This window comes from Eulemur rufifrons, chromosome 8 (genome assembly GCF_041146395.1).
Source record: "Eulemur rufifrons isolate Redbay chromosome 8, OSU_ERuf_1, whole genome shotgun sequence".
Taxonomy (NCBI): domain Eukaryota; kingdom Metazoa; phylum Chordata; class Mammalia; order Primates; family Lemuridae; genus Eulemur; species Eulemur rufifrons.
The window spans coordinates 71,028,194-71,049,771 of record NC_090990.1 but is presented as its reverse complement, the minus strand read 5'-3'; positions in this window follow the sequence as shown (position 1 = coordinate 71,049,771).

Sequence of the window (21,578 nt, the reverse complement as noted above, 5' to 3'; positions counted from 1 at the left end):
TTCACCTCTGCAGAGCGGGAGCACCACTTGGAGGTCATCGTCTTAAGGGGGATTGTGAGGCTGAGGCCTAATAGATTAAAATAACTTTGGGGGGTAGATACCACTTAGGTTGTATTCCACAGAATTCCAGGTATCTCTCTTTTTGTCCGTGTAGCTCTTAATGGGAACTCAACTAGCATGGCCTTTGGCCGTGCCTTTCCTTCAGCAACTTATGCCATCAATATTTTCATGCCACGAAAAATCTAGTTGTAAGAACTGTTAAGGGAGATCCTGAAAGGATAAAGACATTGCAAAAGAATAACTTAATATCTAAAGGAAGACTGAAAAGTGATGAAAGAATTCATTACATTGCTGGCATTGGTCCAGGTGCCAGCTCCTCTCTTACTAATTAATAGAATATACCATCAAGGCAAGGCTTCTAGGAGGAACAGGAAACACTTCAATAAGAGACAGTTAAAGGGGGACTTGGGCTTTATATCTCTTATTGGAAGAAATGTATTTTAAGGCATTAACTGTAAGACAATTCTACAAGGTATTCAAAACACTCAGAGTAAAGAGGCAGAAATCTTATAAAAACTAGAACTCAAAGACTTAGGAGGGTGAATTTATTTACTTATTAAACCCACTAATCTGAATCACCTATATCCTAAAGATTAACAAAATCAACATTAATCACAATCAAAACATTGATTCTGAATACATGTAATGTACTTAATGTTGATTAGAAACTGAAAAAACACTATGACATTTACAGATTAGCGTCATCCCAGTTCTGTAAATATTTGCATCTGTTAAGGGTATCAGGAAGGAATGTCAAGCAGTTCACTCATAAGTTTTCAAAATCTTAGAAAAGTGGCCTTCTTGACCAACCTCCAGGAGGGGAAAACATCATAAAAGTGGTTTCAAAATCTACAATTAATTCTTTCTCCAAAAGAAATTTCTTTGTTAAAAGAATAGCAGTTTTCCTGAATTCTTTCTTTCCTCGGGCTGGGGATCATCCAGTTCCTCTCCTGTGTCTGCCGTTGTTTCCTTGCGTGCTCCACTGGCCAGGGAGGAGTTGTGAAGATCCAGACTCTACCAACAAGGCATCTTCAATAAACAGAAGCCCATGAATTGACTTTGTCTTCACTCCCCACCTTGTTCCCGCAGGTAGGAACTTCCCTCTCTGCCATGCTTTTCCTACCTGGAGGCCAAGGGTTTCTGTCTTTACTAATGACATTCAGTAAGTCACCAAACTATGCCTTAATGAGGTTTGATCATCATGGACTTTTTCTGGGACACAGTGTGCTCTTGCTGTCTTCATAGACAACTTCCATTATTATCTATAAATATTTTATGGTTTCATTGGTTCTATTCTATTCTTTATAAACATCAATTGTATACATGTTAGATGTTCCTATCTGTCACCCATCTCTGTCGACTTTTCTTTGTTCTTTTTTTTCATTATGACAAAATACACATAGCATAAAATTTACCATCTTAACCATTTTTAAGTGTATGGTTCAGTAGTATTAAGCACATTCATTTTGTTGTGTGACCTTCACCACCATCCATTTCCATAACTCTTCATCTTGTAAAACTAAAACTCTATACCCATTAAACAATAACTCATCATTCCCCACAATCCTAGCCCCGGGCAACCACCTCATATACAATATCTGTTCTTTTGTGTCTAGCTTACTTCTCTTAGCATAATGTCTTCAGGGTTCATCTACATTTTGGCATGTGTCAGAATTTCCTTCCTTTTTAAGGCTGAATAATATCCCACTTGTATATAATTATCTAAGTCAGCTGTACCATTTTACATTTCTACCAATAGTACATAAGTTTTCCAATTTCTCCACATCTTCACCAACACTTGTTTTCTGTTTTTTTCACAGCACCATCCTAACCGGGTTAAGGTGGTAACATATTGTAGTTTTGATTTGCTTTTCCCCAATGGTTAGTGATGCTGAGCATCTTTTTATGTGCTTATTGATCATTTGTATATCTTCTTTGGAAGTATGTCTATTCAAGTCCTTTGCCCATGTTTGAATCCAGTATTTATTTTTTGTTGTTGCTGAGTTTTAGGAGTTCTCTGTATATTCTGAATATTAATGCCACATCAGATATATGATTTGCAAATATTTTCTCCCATTCTATGAGTTGTATTTTTATTTTGTTGATAGTGTCTTTCAATGCATAAAACTTTTAAATTTTCATGAAGTCCAATTTGACCATTTCTTTTGTTACCTGTGCCTTTGGAATCGTATTCAAGAAATCATTGCCAAATCCAATGCTGAAGCTTTGTTTTCTTCTAAGAGTTTTATCAAGAACAAGGCAAGGATGCCTGCTTTCACTACTTCTATTCAGTGCAATACTGGAGGTCCTAGCCAGAGCAACTGGGCAAGAAGAAATAAAAGGCATCCAAATTGGAAAGAAAGAAGTAAAATTATCTCTGTTTGTAGAGATTAGGATCTTACATATAGAAAAACCCTAAAGATTCCACCAAAAAAACTGTTAGAATTAATAAGTGAATTCAGCAAAATAGCAGGATATAATGTCAACACATAATCACTTACATTTCTATCCACTCAATGAACAATCTGAAAAAGAATTTACAAAAACAATTCCATTTACAATAGCATCAAAAAGAACAAATTACTTAGGAATAAACTTAACCAAAGAAGTCAAAGACTTGAATAAGGAATACTACAAAACGTTGCTAAAAGAAATTAAAGACATAAATAAATGAAAATACATCTTATGTTCATTGTTGGGAAGACTTATTAAGATGTCAATACTACTTAAAGTGATATACAGATTTAATGCAATCCCTATCAAAATTATGATGGCCTCCTTTGCAGAAATAGAAAAGCTCATCCTAAAATTCATATGGAATCTCAAAGGACCCTAAATATCCAAAACAATCTTGAAAAAAAAGAACACAGCTGGAATACTCACACTTCTGGATTTCAAAACTTATGACAAAGCCATAGTAATCAAAACAGTGTGGTACTGGTATGTAGACCAATTAAATAAAATGGAAATAAAACAGAAAGTGCAGAAATAAACCTTCATATATATGGTCAGATGATTTTTGACAAGAGTGCCCAAGACCATCAATGGGGAAAGGACAGTCTTTTTAACAAATGGTGCTGGAAAAACTGGATATCCACATACTTAATACCATATACAAAAATTACTTCAAAATGGATCAAAGACGTAACTGTAAGACCTAAAACAATAAAACTATTCATTTTTATTTCTTCTTTCTTATTTTATTTTGGGTGATTTCCTAACCTTGACCCAAGGTCATATCTCTGAGCTTGTTTTCAATAATGTTTATTATTTTAGGGGTGGGCAGTAATGAGACTTTTGTCTCTGGATTGGTTTTATGTTTCCCCATTTCTTTCATTTCTTTGCTGACCTCTACCAATTTGTTTTCAATCTTCTTCTATTGTCTTATCTTCTCCTTTTTAATTTTTTATATCTTTTTTAAGCTCTTTTTTCCCCAGAGAGAGATCACACTGTCTATACACTCTTTAGAATTCTTTGAAGTTTTCCTTAAATCCATGGAATAATTTATGTGTGTCATCTGCCTTTTGCTTATCCTTTCCTCTTTCATTCATATGCCTATGTCCCTTGTTTGTTTTTTTCTGGTGGTTTTTCATTTCTCAGGGCAATTCTATCAGAGGCCAAACTTTACTAGAAGGTTATTATGAAGAGGGGCAGCCTAGAGCTTCCAACTGGGTGTGTTACCTCAAAAACCTTCTCACCAAATTTACCCTCCATGCTGAGCGCACCTTTTTCCTAGGGTGTGTACTTGTGCTGTGTGCAGGATGTGTTGTGATCTGGCGAACACTGCGTCCTCTCTCCTGCAGCCTCCCCGCTGGAGCCAGGAGGCTGGGGTGCCCTGCAGACAATAAAGGTGGCACCTCTGCATGGTTCCCTCAGCTCCACCTCCCTGCTGTCCTGCGGTCCACAACCGGGTCTGCATAGGGACATGCCCACTTCTTCTCTGGCCCACATCCCCATGGAGCCCATGAACGGGGACAAGGGATCCTCTGGACTTAACTGTAAGATGTACTTTGAAAGGAATCTGCCTGCTGAAATCTGAGGTTTCAGGGTTTTTAGCGTCTGCTCTCAGTTTTAGTCTCAAGTCCTCAGAACTGGCCAGATATTATTCACAGTGAAGTTTCTGTATTGCATCAAAAATGAAGCTTTCTTCTTTATTTTTTTCTTACCTTCATTATTTCAAGTAAGTTTCACGGAAGATTGGTGGCTAAAGATGATTACACTTTGACTTTTTAAACTGAAAGCCCCTCATTCGCTCCTCGACCCATTGCACGCTTGCTTCTGCTCCATCCCCGAGTCTCTGAAACTGCTCTCTCCAACATCACTGCTGACTTCCTAACTGCTAAATCAAAAGCCTTTTCTTCCCTGTCTTTCCTCTTATGTCTCCTAAATACTCATTCTCTTGCTCTCTTTCCTCAAATACAGATATTCCCCCAGGGTTTTTTCCTCTTGTTTCTTTAAATTCTCTCCATAGTCAACTCCATTCATTCTCAAGGTTTAAACTATGCACTGTATACTTTACTCCCAAACGTTTCTCCTCTTTCCTGAGCCTCTTTTCTAAAATTGATTCCAAATTTCCAAAGCCTGTTTGACACCTTCACCTGCATGCAACACTGGCATATCACTCCATATATATTCCAAATGACCATTTTCTAACCTAATGATTCTCAGAATGTTAACCGGCACTGTTTGACTTTCGTTCATTTGTTTACTTGTTTATTTTAAACGTTCCTGTGTGTATTAGACTTCTAGGGCTGCCATAATAAACCGGTGGCTTAAAACAACAGATATTTATTCTTTCACAGTTCTGGAGGCTAGGAGTCCAAAAACAAGGTGTCAGAAAGATAATGTTTCCTCTGAAGGCTCTAGGGAGAATCCTTTCTTGCCTCTCGTAGCTTCTAGTGGTGTGCCTGGGCTTGTAGCCGCATCACTCCAACCTCTGCCTCTGTCATCGCATGGCCCTTCTTTTGTCTCTGTGTGTCTATCTCTAAATCTTCTGCTTCTTTCTCTTATAAATACACCATTCATTGGATTTAGTGCCCACCCTAATCCAACATGACTTCACCTTAACTTGATTATATCTGCAAGCACCTTATTTCCAAATCAGGTCATGTTCACAGGTTCTGGGGGTTAGAACATGAATAAATCTTTTGGGAGGGACATAACTAACCCACTGCACTATAACAAAATACATTTTGGAGATGTTGGTTAAAGCAAACCTACACAGGTTTTCTTACTGCAGAACTTCTCAGAGCCTTTAATAAGTTAATGTGAATTACACTTTTGAATCTGCAACAGGAGTTATCCTATGGAGCTTCTCCCAAACATATGACCACGAAAGACTCTTTGTCATAGAGCCCATCAAAAGACTAGTGTTCCAACAGCACACTCTGTATGCTGTGCACCACTGCTTCTCAGATTTTCATGTGCATACGAATCACCTGGGGATGGTGGAAAACGCAGATTCGGACTCGGTAGGGCTGGGATGGAGGGCTGAGAGTCTGCATTTCTTACAAGCTTCCTGGAGCTGCTGATGCTATGGGTCCTCAAACACAGTTTGAGTGGCAAGCTTTTAGGAAAAAAATATTGATTTTCACTAATTATGTTTCTACTTTTATATTTCCTATCTTGGTTAATGGTGTCACTACCCAATTACTCCACTGGAAACTTTGGCATCAAATTTCCTTTCCTTCATACCTCCCCTCCCCTCCCCTCCAATCCAACTTATTGCCAAGTTGTCTTTGTGTCTTGAATCCAATCCACCATCTCCATTCCCATCATCTTAGTATCTTTCTATGCACCACCATCTTAGTATCTTTCTTTAGTATCTTTCTGTGCACCACGAGTAGCCTCCCAATGCATCTTTTCACCTTTAAACTTTGTCCCTCCAAACTGGTTTTTTTGTTTGTTTGTTTTTCTTTTTTACTTTTTTTTTTTTTTTTTTTTGAGACAGAGTCTCACTCTGTTGCCTGGGCTAGAGTGCTGTGGTATCAGCCTCGCTCACAGCAACCTCAAACTCCAGGGCTCAAGGATTCCTCCTGCCTCAGCCTCCTGAGTAGCTGGGACTACAGGCATGCACCACCATGCCTGGCTAATTTTTTTCTATATATATATTTTTAGTTGTCCATATAATTTCTTTCTATTTTTTTTTTTACTAGAGATGGGGTTTCACTGTTGCTCAGGCTGGTCTCGAACTCCTGAGCTCAAACGATCCACCCCCCTTGGCCTCCCAGAGCCGCCGCACCCGGGCCCCACCAAACTGTTGACAGACACATACTTAATCAGGTCAATCTCTCACATTAAAATTGACATTGACATACCACCGCCCACCAAATAAAATTCCTACTGCACAGCACTGATATATTCCAGGTCCTGCGAAATCTGACCTCAGCATAGTTTTCTAGCTTTGCTACCAATCCACTCTGTAACCTATGCCGTGGTCACCCTAGGCTGCTCACACCATGCATTTCTCATTTCTGAACTTTGTGCAAGCTACTCCCGGGCCATCAACGTCTTTTCCCTATGCTCTCTGTCTGGCAAAAAACCTCTCATTCTTCAAAGTCTAGTTTAAATATCATCTCCTTTACTAAATGTTTCCCAATTAGAATTAGTTTCTGTATCCTCTGTGTTCCCACAGCATTTTGTCCATAACTTAGCTGATAGTACTTTTAATGCTGTCCTATAACCACTTATATACATGTTTTTCTAGCTAGCTCCTTACGGGCAGAAATTATTCATGGCATATAGTAGATGTTTATTTACCCCTTTATTCATTAAAAAATTGTCGACCATATTTTCGATGTGTAACTAGGCAAATGAGTGTATTAGACAGAAGAGAGTCAAATGGCTAAGGATTCTTCTCAGAGTATAGCGAACGGCCTACATGAATAAAAATGCAGGTTACTAGAAGCCAACCTCAGACCTACCAAATCAGAATTGCAAGGGGTAGGGACCCTAGAATTTCATTTATAGCAGGAAATTCAGCTGATTCTCAGCAGGCTGACGTATGAGAACCACTGCCTAAAATTTAAAGTAAACTGTTCACTGGTACGGACTTGCACTACCAATGATTTTAAAAAATATTTGAGATAGAAATTCTCCTGGTCAAAGTTGAAAACCCTACATGCTAATTATTTCAGTAAAGCTTGGCAATTGCAGCTACTGCATTTTTCTGAGGTAAAAGAATTTTTTTTACCTTCTGTCATTTTTCTGTGCAGTACTTAAAACCAACTGATTCCTAAATCACAGTTGAAATCACCTACTCTTCACTACTGGAGTCCAAACAAAACCGAAAGCCATCTTGATGAATATGAGAGCTAAATGAAAGTTAAATTTGTCACATACTTTACCATGCTGCACACTTTCAGAGTTTCATAAAATTAAAAAAAAAAAAAATCCACATAATTAGTTTAGCTTTACCAGAAAAAAAAATTTGAATGACAAGGTCAGGCTCCTGACCTTTCAGTAAATTAGAGAAGATTGCCATAAATTGCACAATATAATGAAACACCAATTTGCATATTTGCTGCTATATTAAAAGGGATCAGTTTTAGCTCGCAAAGCAGAACAAACAAAAACATGCATTTTAATAACTCAAATTACTCCCAGGAAGTGACCCTCAGCAGAAAGCCTGATTATCACTACTTAATTAGAAGCCTTGGAAATCTAAATCCTACTTTAAATCCTATTCTGGGTACAGTGAAAGATGAAGCCATGAGTTTTGTCTAAGATTCAATATTTACTCTTTACTAATATGTTTGCTGGAGAGACTTCCCGAGCATTATAAAGACATACGAGAAAAAATTTAATATTCAAAGAAAGAGTGCACAAAACCTGTGTTGGCTTGCAGGTGCAAAGCAATTAACAAGCTGGCATTTACAGTACTTTTAATTAATTAATTAAAAATGCAAAGCTGACTTTCATTTCTTTAAATGTTTGAACATTTTATCCATCAATAATAAAGCACTACATGCTGCTGGGCGACAACATCTGGTAAATGAAAAAAGTTAGTCCACTGTTGAAGTAAGTAAAGAGCTTAAATTTGGAATTTGCTATTGCTTGTCCGTCGCTTCCCCACCCCCTCTCCCCACTCGTATATACTAAACTTAGTGTCCAATGAGAGGGGAGATGGTCTGTTGCCTACTCTGGATCAGAAACTAAACGCGACAATATTTGATGTGACACGTTAACCTTGAATGGGAATGAAAACAACAAGGCTTATCACAATTATATTCACCATTAAGGACTTGCCGTTCTGTTTCCTTAGGGGAGCACAGTTGTTTGGAATTGAAGCTATGTATCTCCATCTTGTTTATAAAGGTTAAAAACATAATTAGCAGAGGGAATTTCAATAATTTGCAAAGGAAGTAGGTAATGGCTTCTAATGTAATGCTGCTGTGACTAATTTTACAGCTGGACGCTGCTCGAACAATGACTTTACTATTCCCCGTGAACACATTTTTGGTCAGTACATATTTAAAAACAACGTCAGTAATGTACTTTAATTAAAACATAAATACTACAGTGCTACCTCGGTAGGCATTCACTCAGCTGGAACTAACTGTATTTGCTTAATCTACAATTTTAGATGTATTAGCAAAAATAAATGTTGGTGAATGTAAGAGCCTGATTACATATCTTGGGTAAATTGGTGATAATGAGTCAAGAGACTTTGTGTTCATTCACATATATTAGAATAAGAATCATTATGAAATTAAAGCTAAGATTAATCCTGCTAATGACACCACAGAGCATCTGGGAATAAGATAACCCAGATGTCAGATTCACTGTGCTACTGTGCTGCTATTTGATAGAGTAACCCTTGAAGTGTTCTTCTAAGGCAGATAGCTGCTACCTCCCCCTGCCCCCCAGTCCCAGCACTTGAAATGCAAATGAGTGACAAGATAGTCTAATAATGAGAGCAGATTCTAGCAGTAAAGAAAATGAATAAATTAAAAAAAAAAAAAAAAACATCCCTGCACCACTGATAAGAACAAGCAGCAGGCACCCTGATGTCCTCAATTAGGGTGGATGACATCTGCTGAGCATTTCTCTCTAATAAAGCCCTCACTCGGTATTCCAAAGCACACGATTCTAACACTGTTAACATTTTAATGTCCTGGGCGTGCGTGGTAACATTAATTACAAGATGATTTGGATGACTTCTGAATCTCTTTTATGTCTTCGGCAGAAGAGAACACAGCATTGCAGCTTTGATATCATAAATAAAATGGGGACGCCTGCCAAGCATGAAAGGTATCCTGAAGTCACTCGCATCTGCTATGTTATCCTGAACCTCTGTAGCCAGGCAAAGAGGGTCCTCTGGGCATTTACAGAGGGTCAGCAGCTATGTGTTTCGGGGGGAGCTATGAGGCTCTCAAGGATTTTTTTTTCCTTATGCTAGAGGTGAAAATATTGTTGCTGTTTTTAATTCCTAATGAGCTTAAAGTCCAATTAATATTTTTCTAAGCACAGTTTGCCTTCCTAATAGCTATTTTCATGAGGCTTGGCAAATGTCACCAGGGCTTTCTTGTTTGCTGGTTGGGAGACAGGGACAGTTTCTCCCCTTATTCAACAGACTGATACAAAGTACAGGCACTGTGGGGGCATACTGGGTTAGGAGTAGGGCAGAGGAACACAAGATTTAAAAAATGTGTTGGGTCTCCTACTATATAACTGGCACTATATCGCCATCATGCACAAGAAAATATTAGTATTATTTCTCTTATACAGGTGAGGAAACTGGGGCACAGAGAGATTATATAACTTGCTTGCAAATTATTAAATATCTAATAAGAAACAGAACCAGGATTGGAACCTCCATCTGACTGGGCTCAAAGCCTATGATCCTACGCTTACTCTCCGCTGCACCTGCGGCAGTCATTAGAGCTGTGGGTGGATGTTCTGGGGCTCGTCCTTTGGGGCACACGGAAAGGTTATGTTAACTTGCAATTCTTTCACGCTAGCATAATCACGTAAACTTCTTTGACCAATGAAATGCAAACAAGACCTTTAAAAAAACTGTGTGCTTCACCCTGTCCCCTGTGAGGAATAATGGATGTCTCCCTCAGCCTGGATCTGCAGATGACTTGGAGCAGAACCCACCGTCCCAATAATGGACATGACCACTGAGCAAGAATTAAACCTTTGTTGCATAAGCCTCTGGGATTCTGAGGTTGGTTACTGCCGCATAACCCAGCCTACCCTGATGCACACAATACTATACCAGGCACACAGCCAAGTACAAACATGTAAAACCCCTAGCTGGCCTCAGGAATGGATGAAGTAGGATGGGAAAAATAAAAGTGAGAAAAGATGTGACTCCAAAGGTGGCCCAAGAACTCCTAGGCTCTGAGAAAGAGAAGACTGAGATTTAATTAACCCTAGTGGGCACCATTTACATCATAATATGTGTGAATGGCTCCCCCTAGAGTTTTGCTGTGCCCAGACTGCAAGATCACATACAGTGGCCCTGTTATTTCTAGCCCTGCTAGTCTGAGAATCTGGCTCCCCACTCATTCTACAGATTAAGCCAGATTTACGGGATGTGCTCGGGATAGAATTCATACCTGCAGCCAATGAGCGCATGCCCAGCCCAACAAGGAGCCGGCTCACTCAAAACATCAGGAAAATTCATCACAAATTTATTAGGGCACTTGGCCATGAATCAAAATTAATTCTAGATACGACAGATTAGTGTTGTTAGATCCATGTGAAATGATGTTACACAGTCATAAACAAAGATGTTTTACCCAAACGTGAGAAAAAAAGACAAAAGACCCTTTTGGCGTTTCATAATTGACTGGCCATGGCACTGATTTGCTGCACCCGGGGAAGGGATGTTTGGGAGAAAAGAGAAAATGAGACACAGCAATGAGGCAACGCACTGACCTGTTAAGAGTCCAATCCGTTTCTCTCTTGTACCCCTTTCCTAGTTCTGTTTGGACTACTCTAGTGAAAAATTCTAATTCTCTATGCCAACTCTCCCTAGTCAAAGGATCTACATTTTGCCAGAGTCACAGCTGAACAGAAGGTTCAAAGTCCCCAGCCACTGCCACCCATCAAAAGTGCCCCCGGACCTCCCCAAAGGTTGCAGAGCTAGTGAACTAGATAGAGCGTGCAGGGAAGTAAAGCAATTAGCAGAACCTCCCTAAACAGGGCCAGAATGAGTCTCAGGCAGACAACCTCACACAGGTGCAGCACCCCCTCCCTCACTATCCCCGTGGCACTGCCCCATGGCTGAGTTCGTCGGAGAGCATTGGAGAGGAATCTCAGCAAACGAATCACTGAGAATCACTCAGTCATCTGTCAGCCACGTATGCTTTCAAGAATGCCAGTTAATAAGAGTGGGAACATCTAAGAAAATTCTAACTTCAATTAGGAGTAGAGGACTCCTCCAAAATAAAGGGGAGCAAAGCAGCTCAGCTGCTTGGAAAGACATAGGGGTTAGCGACACTTAGATCCACAGTCATGCTGCAACCCAGCAACCTCCAGTGACAGGGATTGCGTCATAAGGTTCATGTTCTGTAAAATGAGGTAGGCTGATGCTGGCAGTCATGAAGCCTACTCTCTACATCTCCTTGAGATTTCATTCCCCTATACCTCTGTGTAGGCTCTTTTCTTCATCAAGAATGCCTTCCACGGGGACTCGGTGAACACCTACTCATCCTCCAAGGCATAAATCAAGTGTCCATATGAAGTCCTCTGAGACTCATTCAGCCAGAGGTGAGCACAGCCTCTTTTGCCCCCTGCCCCTCTCACGGCACTGGACTCGCTCTGCTGTGTGATGCCCCCACTAGACAGCAAGCTCTCTGGAGGTAGAGGTGGTGTAGGTTTCCCCAGCCCCTGGCAGGGTGCCTGACACGTAAGAAACACTAAACACCTCCCCACTGAAACAGCTACTTGAATATTGACTGTGGGAGGCAGATTCAAGGTGCTGGAGCTTCCTTGGAATATAAATAATGCTCCAATATTTTCTTATCAGGTCTTAAGGACTGGTTCAACTCTCTCTTCTGACAAACACATAATACTTTTTCTCTCCCTTTCCTAAGGCTCCTGCATTGCCTTTATACCTTCCCAGATCCTTTTTTAGTTTCTTAATAAGGTGTCCTTAGATAAGCCTCACCCAATTACCATTATTTTGTGCCTGACTGTGACAACATAACTGAAAAATCAAAGAAAACAAAGGCTGAATGGCCTGAGTTCTCATGACTGAGTGGGCTCCTAGGTGTCTTTTTCACAGAATAATTTATGGAAACATCCCTTAAATACAGACATTTCCATCTGTTTCACCTTCACTCTTGAGAGGAAATGAAATAGGAAGATATTTAGTCTGTTTGCAACCCAATAGTTTTAAACCCTTCTCCTCAGTATTTGGAACTCTTAGTACCACGTTTGAAAATATTTCAGAGGCAATCAATCAGTGACAATGTACTGTATCTCAGCTTGGTGCCAAGCACTGTGTTAAGCATTTCAAAGGCTCAGTGAACTTAGTCTGGTGGGGGAGAAGACAGAAAAGGCATTTAAAAAAATAAATGCTAACTAGAGATACAATCACCACCAAGGTGGAAGGATATGGGTGACAGTTGAGGTGGCATTTGCACTAAGCCATAAGGGAAGGCGGAGGAAGAAAGACCAGGCAGGTGATACAGGAAAAAGGAAGGCAAGAGAAAGAGCAAAAAGGGTCTCTGAGTGATCTGATGCACCCAGAACAGCGACACCAGAGGGAACGGTGGCAGATGAGGAAAGAGAGGTAGGTGGGAGCCGTGTGTGTTGGGGGTGGGGTCTTGAGTATCCTGCTGAGGAGTGGATTTCACTGATAATGGGAGCCCCTAAGTTTGGAAGAAGAGGGTGACATTATTCAGCGTGCATTTTGAAAGGGTTTTTAAAGGCCATTGAGGAGAGGGGGACAATCTGAGGGATCATTCGAAATCTTTTGCAGAAACTCTAAATAAATCTTTGAGGTTTTATTTTTTTCTAATCAGAATAAAAACAAACTGATCGGATAATGATTTCATTCAATAGAAAATATAAGCGCTGTATTTGATCAAAAATGGCTGGAAAGATGGAATTTTAAAAGAATTTTAGCCCTTTATCTTAAAAACTGCTATAAACACTGGGCTTGTTTTTTAGAACCTGTTCATTGCCAAGGCAGATGGGGCCCCACAGTCAAGCAAGGGAGAGAGGAGAGAGGTAAACAAACACTCAGAATGCAGTAGCATGCCATCACAGAGGTTTGCACACGACAAGGTAGCAGAGAAAAGGGAGGATGGACAGCTATCCAGTAAATAAGGAGAATCAGATAGTTTCACAGAGGCAATCTGCAATGGGCTGTGAAGCATGAATAGGAGTTCATCAGCCAGCCAAAGTGAGAAGAAAACCATTCTTTTTTTTTTCTTTGAAAGGAATTTTTAATATGACAGACGTTTTGTCAGGAGAATGGGAGAAGCCTCAAATCCGTCTCAAGAAAACCATTCTTGATTTTTTAAAAAGCCCACAACCATGGCAATAAAAGCCCAGTTCTAAAAGAAGAAGACTATCCTTCCTGATATCAATCCCAAGGTTTATGAATAACCTCCAGAAACATCAATATTTCCTTTCATTAGCTTTCATGAACTTGCCATTCAGGAATTTACCTTTTTAAAACGTCAGCTCTATTTTCACTTCTTGGAATTAAGAACTCAATGCTTATCATCAACCTCTCATTTGACTAAAATTTACTTCGTTTCCATTTCAAGGAATGTATCCACTGGTCCTGCTTTACCCAGATTTGTTGATGAGGTTACATCACTTCTTTTGGTACTCCTCATCCTTCAATATCCAAGAATCTTAACTTTGTTTTTGCTCTGTCTTTATATTATTTGCTTAAACCAGCTCCAGGATCATTTGGAATGATATAGGCTCACTCCATCTGCCCCTGCCATCTAGAAACTTAATTCAGGGAAATGGGAACTGCTCTCCACACACCACCGCGTAACTCTGCCACCTCACCTCAGTCCCTAGAAATCATTCCTTGTTATAATGCCCAACAGCGTATCAGGACGTTTCGATCTATACATTAGCTTCTCCATGTTCCTGAAATGACACATCATGTACAGAATTCAGTCCAAGAGTTCTAGAGAAAAGGGGACCAAAGGATCATATTAAATATGGCATCACAAACCTGAGCTTTTAATTATTTGACCTGTTCCCCTTGTCCCCAAAATTATTTTCTGATAATTTTATAACTGTTCTTGGCAAGCAGCCGTTACAGTAACTCTTGTTTAACCACAGTTGGTTCTTTACTGTCTCTCTTCTTTTTCTCCCTGGGTAAGAGAGCTCCTTTAATAAAAGTGCTCGTCTCGGAGGAAACTTAAATCCCACTGCCTCCCTCCGGTGTTACACTTAATGTTGTGTGTTTAACACCACCTTGGGGATTACACTTAAATCCTGGAAAATCTTTAAGCAGCAACACACTGGCAACAGGAAGTCTCCTTCCTCTGCGATCTCAGGGACAGGAGAAGATCGAGAGTGGAGGGCTGGCTGAGAGGGTGGGCGTCAGGGCGTGTGCGCTACCACAGGGTGGAGTGGAGATGAGCTGCAGGCTCTGCCTCGGCGCCCAACACAGGGACCCGGCACCGATGCTCCTCCAAAGGCCTGGGATTTACGGAATGAAATGAACAAACATACTCTCAGGAAGATACAGGTGGTCTTCACAGCCATCAATTTTTATCCCTGCCTGCAATCAAGATCTGATTTATACCATCCCAAAGAAGGAATCTAGGCAATCTTTTAAGATCCTTTCTGTATAGGAGATTCACCAGCATTACCACCATCACCAATCGCTTAGTCCAGGATTGAATAAACTTCACTAGGGGCTTCTTCATTACCTTTGATCAATTTTTTTCTGGCTAAAGCTGTAACAAAACCAACTCATTTTGCTCTCCCCTCATTATAGAAGCAAACAGAGGGACACTCTCTGGGAAAGAATTTTGCATGCATTGTTTTCTTTATATAAAATATGTATAGGCTGGACACGGGGGGCTCATGCCTATAGTCCTAGCCCTTTGGGAGGCTGAGGTGAAAGGATCACTTAAAACCAGGAGTCTGAGACCAGTCTGAGCAACATAGCAAGACGCCATCTCTACAAAAAATATTTTTTGAATTAGTGAGGCACACACACACGTGTAGTCCCAGCTACTTGGGAAGCTGAGGGAGGAGGATAGCTTGAGCTCAGGAGTTTGAGGCTGCAGTGAGCTATGATGATGCTACTTCTCTCAAATATATACATATAAATTTAAACAGCATTAGGCCCAGAAGCAACCACATTAAACATTGTTAGAATCGCCTCTTAGATTGATCCTCACAGGGTCAAGGTGCATTCTTCATCCTACAAACATTTGCTGGGCATTGACTCTGCACCAAAATGCTGGACATGGCATTGCTATTATCACATGTTTGATGACCAGGCTTTTGATAAGTCTTAAAAAGCAGTCTATTATAATTTATTACAAATAGGTCACTGTCTACTGATAAGGATTCTTTGGAGTACAAAGCAAATATCACAGAAGAAATAAAAATAAAAGTCATCTTTTGGAGTTACACTTTTAATAAAAGGCTAGTGGGCACTGGCTGCAATGATTAACCATGCCAAATAAGGAGAACTTTTATGATGCAATGAAATAAAAGATTCATTTTCTGCAGTCTTCTAAGCCAGAAAACCACCTGGTGGTTTATATGTGTTCAGACTCTGCTCTTATAAGAAAATTCAAGGACATAAACAAGTGACAAAACCAAATAAACATTTTGCCTTCAAAAATCCACTTCACATCTTACTACCTGATATATCAAGGCTTAAGAAAAGGCAGTTTTGATATGAAAGAACAGAAAGAAAGTTATGCTGGGATGTATGAGATGAGTTTAGTCTGCTTAACTATGGTGAGGCTGGCAAAATGCAGTTCTACTACAGCATCACTTTATTGCACCACTGCAAAATGAAAGCAATAGCTCACATCTCTCTTTATGACTCTGAGGTGTGTTAGAATTCCTCCTGCTTCCTGTTCCATGTCAGAGTCTGAGGTTTCCTTCCAACTTCCCTTAAGAAGTTAGGTATAGTTAGTTCTCCAACTCTTTTTGTCAAATGCATGAAAAATTCTATGTATCAATACTTGGTTGACTTAGAGGTTTAATAAACAGGAAAAGTTGTCTAGTTGAACAAAAAGTTAGAAAAAATTATATTTCCACCTTAATGAAGCTGATCTGATAACATTTAATATTGCAAAATTTTTGCTTTGATTTTGGACAGTTTAGTCTTCTCCTTACTCCCTTTAAAGCCATGAGCATGAGAATACAGGCCAGCATTGCTGTTGTAGAACAAATCCAAGATATTTTGTCCTGTTCAGTCCAATAGATAGAAACGTGGTAGAATTTGACTATAGTAGCAACCTAAAATAAATTGATTATATCTCTGTTAGCTTTTTAACTTTAAATGAGAAGTTGGTTTTCAAACTAACTTGCATATTTCTTATCATAGAAACAATAGAGTCTATCTGTTCATAAATAATTTCCTCACTGGTGTTGATTGCAAAACTGTCCCTGTTTCACCTTTCAAGAACATATCATGATTTCCACCATCCATTGCCCAAAAGTTTATAGAACATCAACCCTCTGTCTAATATTGTGAGGAACACATAGATAAATACGCTAAGTATCTATCCTTAGGCCAATCACAGTCTAGTACCAAGTGCCAAAGAGACTAGATGCCTTCCCAGTTTATAAATGTATAGTAATAACTTGGATGCTGATCACTGACTCGGTTTTCCCAAAAGGAGCATTATCCTTCCATCATCTTGATCCCATGTTTCAGATGACGTAGAAGAGAGTATGTCCCCATGTGGGCCTGTCGCTCACCCTCATAAAGCTATTGTTAAATCCCAGAAATCCAGAGACTATGGAAAGATGCACGAAGAAGGCTGGACATTTCTCTGCTGAGTCAGGAATTCCAGCTGACAATGGCCTGAACATAGTCATTAAGGTTTATTTTCCTCAAACATGGATGTTCACCCCCCCATCCCATTCCAGGATTACCACTCCAAGTCATGTAATTTTTAAGATCAAACACTATTCAGAACCAAATGTAGAACTCTCTAGAGAATAATGAAGACTAGATGACTCTGATCCTTGGCTTTTTTCAAAAATCTGTTTTCATGATAGCATATCATCGGTACACTTTCCAAGTCTTTGATAACCATTGGAAATATTGGTATTATATTCCAAAAACTGTTTGTAGATGGAAAAATAAAATGTGACATACTTAAACAGAATAAATGAAGACTCACTCTGCCACCACTACCAGCATTGCCTGCTGGTATTTAGAAAAAAGAAAGGCAAGCAATTTTTTATATTTAGGTATTAGCATAATTGCTACTGGTTGTTAGTATTGACAAAAAGAGTGGCTACAAAATGTCTATTCTAAACCTAAATCTATTATATTTTTAGCACTGAATGGATCTTAATTGTTTCATAAATAATGATCTCAAACAACAAGTAGACTTATTCATTGACTTTGGCACACACTTCACCATTGTTTGTCTTGGAGGTTATGATGTACCAGGACACAGGATTGCTAAAACTGAGCATGCTATAGCTGTTTGAGGTTTTGGGTTATTTTTTTTTAAGGTAAAGTCAGGCATCTAGCTAAATCTATTTTAATATTTTTCCAGGCTAGCCTTATTATATGGAGTAAAACTTTGGGCCCTCGATCACACATTTCTTTTGCTATTAGAACAGATTCACAATTCTTTTCTGAGTTGAACTCTGGACCTGTCTATAGATACTCTCTTGGCTCATCTTAAAGCTGAGACAAGCCCTTCTCTCCAGGCAGCCTTCCTTGCTCAACTGCTGCAAGGGAATGTCGGCCTCACTCCTTGCCTAATTGTCTGTTATGATAGACATAACCATGTACTTGGCATTACATACCAGCTATGCTGCAGATACTTTTCAGGGAGCACATCTTATTAAATTCTCAACTTAAAGGTACGGCATTTGGAAGGATTTCCTGGAGGAGAGAGTAAGTACATTCCTCCAAGATCTCTAAGTTCTACTACTGGGTTAAGCCAGGTTACAGAGAGCTGGGTACTGGGATGGCATTGTTTCAGCTGGCTGTAGCTAATGTTTTTACCGAAATTACATTTTGGCAGGATACAAGCTAGTTTATTTTCAGGGACTGAATTTAAGCAGTATGGATGTCTTTGAATGCAAAGATTTGAGAAATATTTAGGTAATAAAACCTTTGGTCTCGATGATTGATTTGATGTGCTATGAAGAGGCTATGAAAAGAAAGTGAGTGAGGAAGAACAGATTTCTGACGTGGACGATCTGATGGATGATGGTGCATTTCACATTAATGGATTGGGGCTCAGATGGGGATAACAGCTTGAGGTGCATGTGAAACATCCATATACATTTTGTGTCCAGCACGCATTTGAATAAACGAGTCAGAAGTCAGAAGAGAGGTCAGTACCAGCACAATGGGCCAACAAGGGAAAATCTGGTCAACATCAGTGGTCTAAGAGATCAGCCTGAGGGGAAGATCCCAGGAGACCATTTTAAAAAAGAAAATGTAAGGACACATCAACCACAATATTAATATTTCTAAATAAGGAATCATTTTGCACTGGCTGGCATGAAACTGATAATGTGACTGGAACCTGGAAATAAGCCCAGTAATTTCATTGAGTTTAGAAGTAAACAAAAGACTTGTGCCTAACAGATTAGCTCTCACCAAATAAAGATATTGTTATTGACTTCTCCCTTGATGAGAATTTCAATAAAGACGGGGAAAAAACTAGACTTCTTGGTCAAAAGAAAACTATGATTTCAAAGTGGACAACTGCTATTCAAGAAAAAATATCTGCACAAATATATAGCAAAGTATTGACAGTAAGTATCTTTTAGGCACATGGGTTAGAAGAGACATCCATTTTCTTGTACATTTCCATAGTATTTGAAGTTTTTCTAACGATTAAGCATTTTTACACAGAAAAAAATTAAAGGTAACAAGAAAACAAAGTGGACACCTATATATCTTTCCAATAAATTTTTACCCTTTCTCCGATGCTTTCTTCAATTGCCACCACCAGTTTAAGGAAAACTGTTTCATTTTATCTATGTCTGTTGGACCAATAAATGCCAAGGAACTTGGGTTTAGGTGAACACTGTGATCTCCAGCGTAAGAAAGTAGAACACGGTCTGTTCTTTGGCGGGCTTGCTGCTGCTCTACAGGGGATTACTCAACAGACACGGAAAGCTGCCTCCTGGTGCAACCACTCGCTGTCACCCACAAGCAACCCTGGCCCTCAGAGCTCTCTAACCAAGTAGAAATAAAGCCTTTTGTCAATTTCAGCAGCCCCTTCCTCTTCAGCTCAGTCCCCCCTGAGTCCATTCCTTTGTGCTGCTCGATAACTTTGCAGCTCTGCTGAGACCATATCTATGACTGAAAGGCCAGTGCCCCTGATCAAGAGGGCTTCTGCCCCTTGCCCTGCAAGGGCTGTTAGTTTCACATTTGCAGATAGAAACTTACCCCCTGTTGCTCACACTGATGAACCTAATGGTTTCCTGGCATGCCAAGGTCCACAGCCATCTGCTCCGCTGGCAGCATGCCCACATCAAAGGTGATGTGCCACGTTCAGACGGGGATGGGGATGGATAGCAACCAAAGAGAGGTCTCAAAAGTAGGCAGTGAATGTAATGATGCCTTGTTTGCAAGAAGACCTCCTGGTAGCTAGCAAAGCCAAATGAGGAACACATGCTGCATTATAAGGCAGCCTGTCTCTTGACAATTGTAGGCATAATGTCATCAAGGCCAGTTTATTCTGTATGCCTTTTTCTAAGTAGTTGCCAGATACGGAATTATGAATTTAGCAGAGGTAAAGCCTGGCTGGCAAGGCTTTTTCTGGGTGAACAAGCACGGGACAGAAAATATAGCACCATCTATGGGGGAGGCTTTCCCTGAAATATGTAGATGCAGCTTATTAAGCTGTCACCGTGGCTGGGTTCAGGCCTCTAGCGAGGCTCCACGGCTGGGAAATGTACCTGCCCACAGGTCTCTTAGATACGGTTATATATATGTAATTGCATGGGACATACTTAGACTAAAAAATTTGTTGTTGTTTATCTGAAATTCTAATTTATATATATGTAATTGCATGGGACATACTTAGACTAAAAAATTTGTTGTTGTTTATCTGAAATTCTAATTTAGCTAGTGTCATGCTTTTATTTGCTAACTCTGGTAATCTTATTCTTGGATCAAGCTTAAAAAGAAGGAATCAAGGAAGCAAATTTAAGGAGATTTGGAGCAAACCTAGGACAGTTGGCAGAAGTAATATCTTAGAATCAGGCAGCTTGGGGAAATCATCTTGCATCTGAAAACACCCCCTTACCTATGTGCAAAGTGCCTTTGACTACTGGAGGATCTCAATAATTGAGTCCTCTTTTAAATGCCAGTAGCATCTCTCAAGCTTTCTCTTCCATCATCCCTCTATACACACACACACACAAATACGTCCAAACTGCTGTCCCTACTGGTCCCTGTGGCACTACATACAGCCCGGTCACCACATTACTCAGAATGGTCTCCCTCCTCATTTGTACCTGTTTATGTGAGACAAGGATAGCAGGTGGAAAGAACATTTACTTTCCTTTGGAGCCATTCAACCTGAGTTTGAATCTCAGATTTGCTACTTTCTAATTGCAAGTCCTTGGGCAAGTTTCTTCATCATTTGTTAAAAAACAATTCTAAGTTTTTGTTTCCTCACCCTCAAAACATGAGTCATAATCCTGCTCTATAAGGTTATTGTGAGAATTAAATATGATAACATACTCAAATGGATTACCCGACACACAGTGGTTACTTAAAAACAATAGTTACTGCCACTGGTGTTGCCGCCGCTGCTGTTGTTGTCATCATCCAAGGCCAGCTCGTAAGCACAGAGACCCAGAAATTGACTGCGTAGGTTTGGATCCTGGCTCTTTCTCTTAGAAGCTGTGTGACCCTAGGAAGGTTATTCTGCCTATCTGTGCCTCAGTTTACTCATATGTAAAATGGGCATACATACCATGCCAGACAAATAGGAAGTGCCATGTAAGCATTGGCCATTATTATTGTCTTCTGTGAAGTGTTCCCAATCCACCCCAGACCAGGATGGCACAAGCCTTCTCTGAATTTCTTCAGCATGTTACCAGCTCCAAGTCTATTTAGTCCTCAAGACATGTCTTGTTTTCCCAACTGTGCCCAGAGCCTAATAGGAGCTCACCGAGTGGTTGATGATGAAGGCAATGAAGATGGAGCAAGCACATGAGAGACGATCTCAGCGAGCACAAAGATGAGTGCTCCTGACTCTGAGCACGCATAGCCAGCCAGCCAGCAAGTCACCTCCACTTACTATGCCTGCTGTGTGCCAGGCACTGAGTTATGTGCTGTACATATTCTCTTTCATTTAGTGTTATATCCACTTTTAAGAATTACGTTATCATTTTCCATT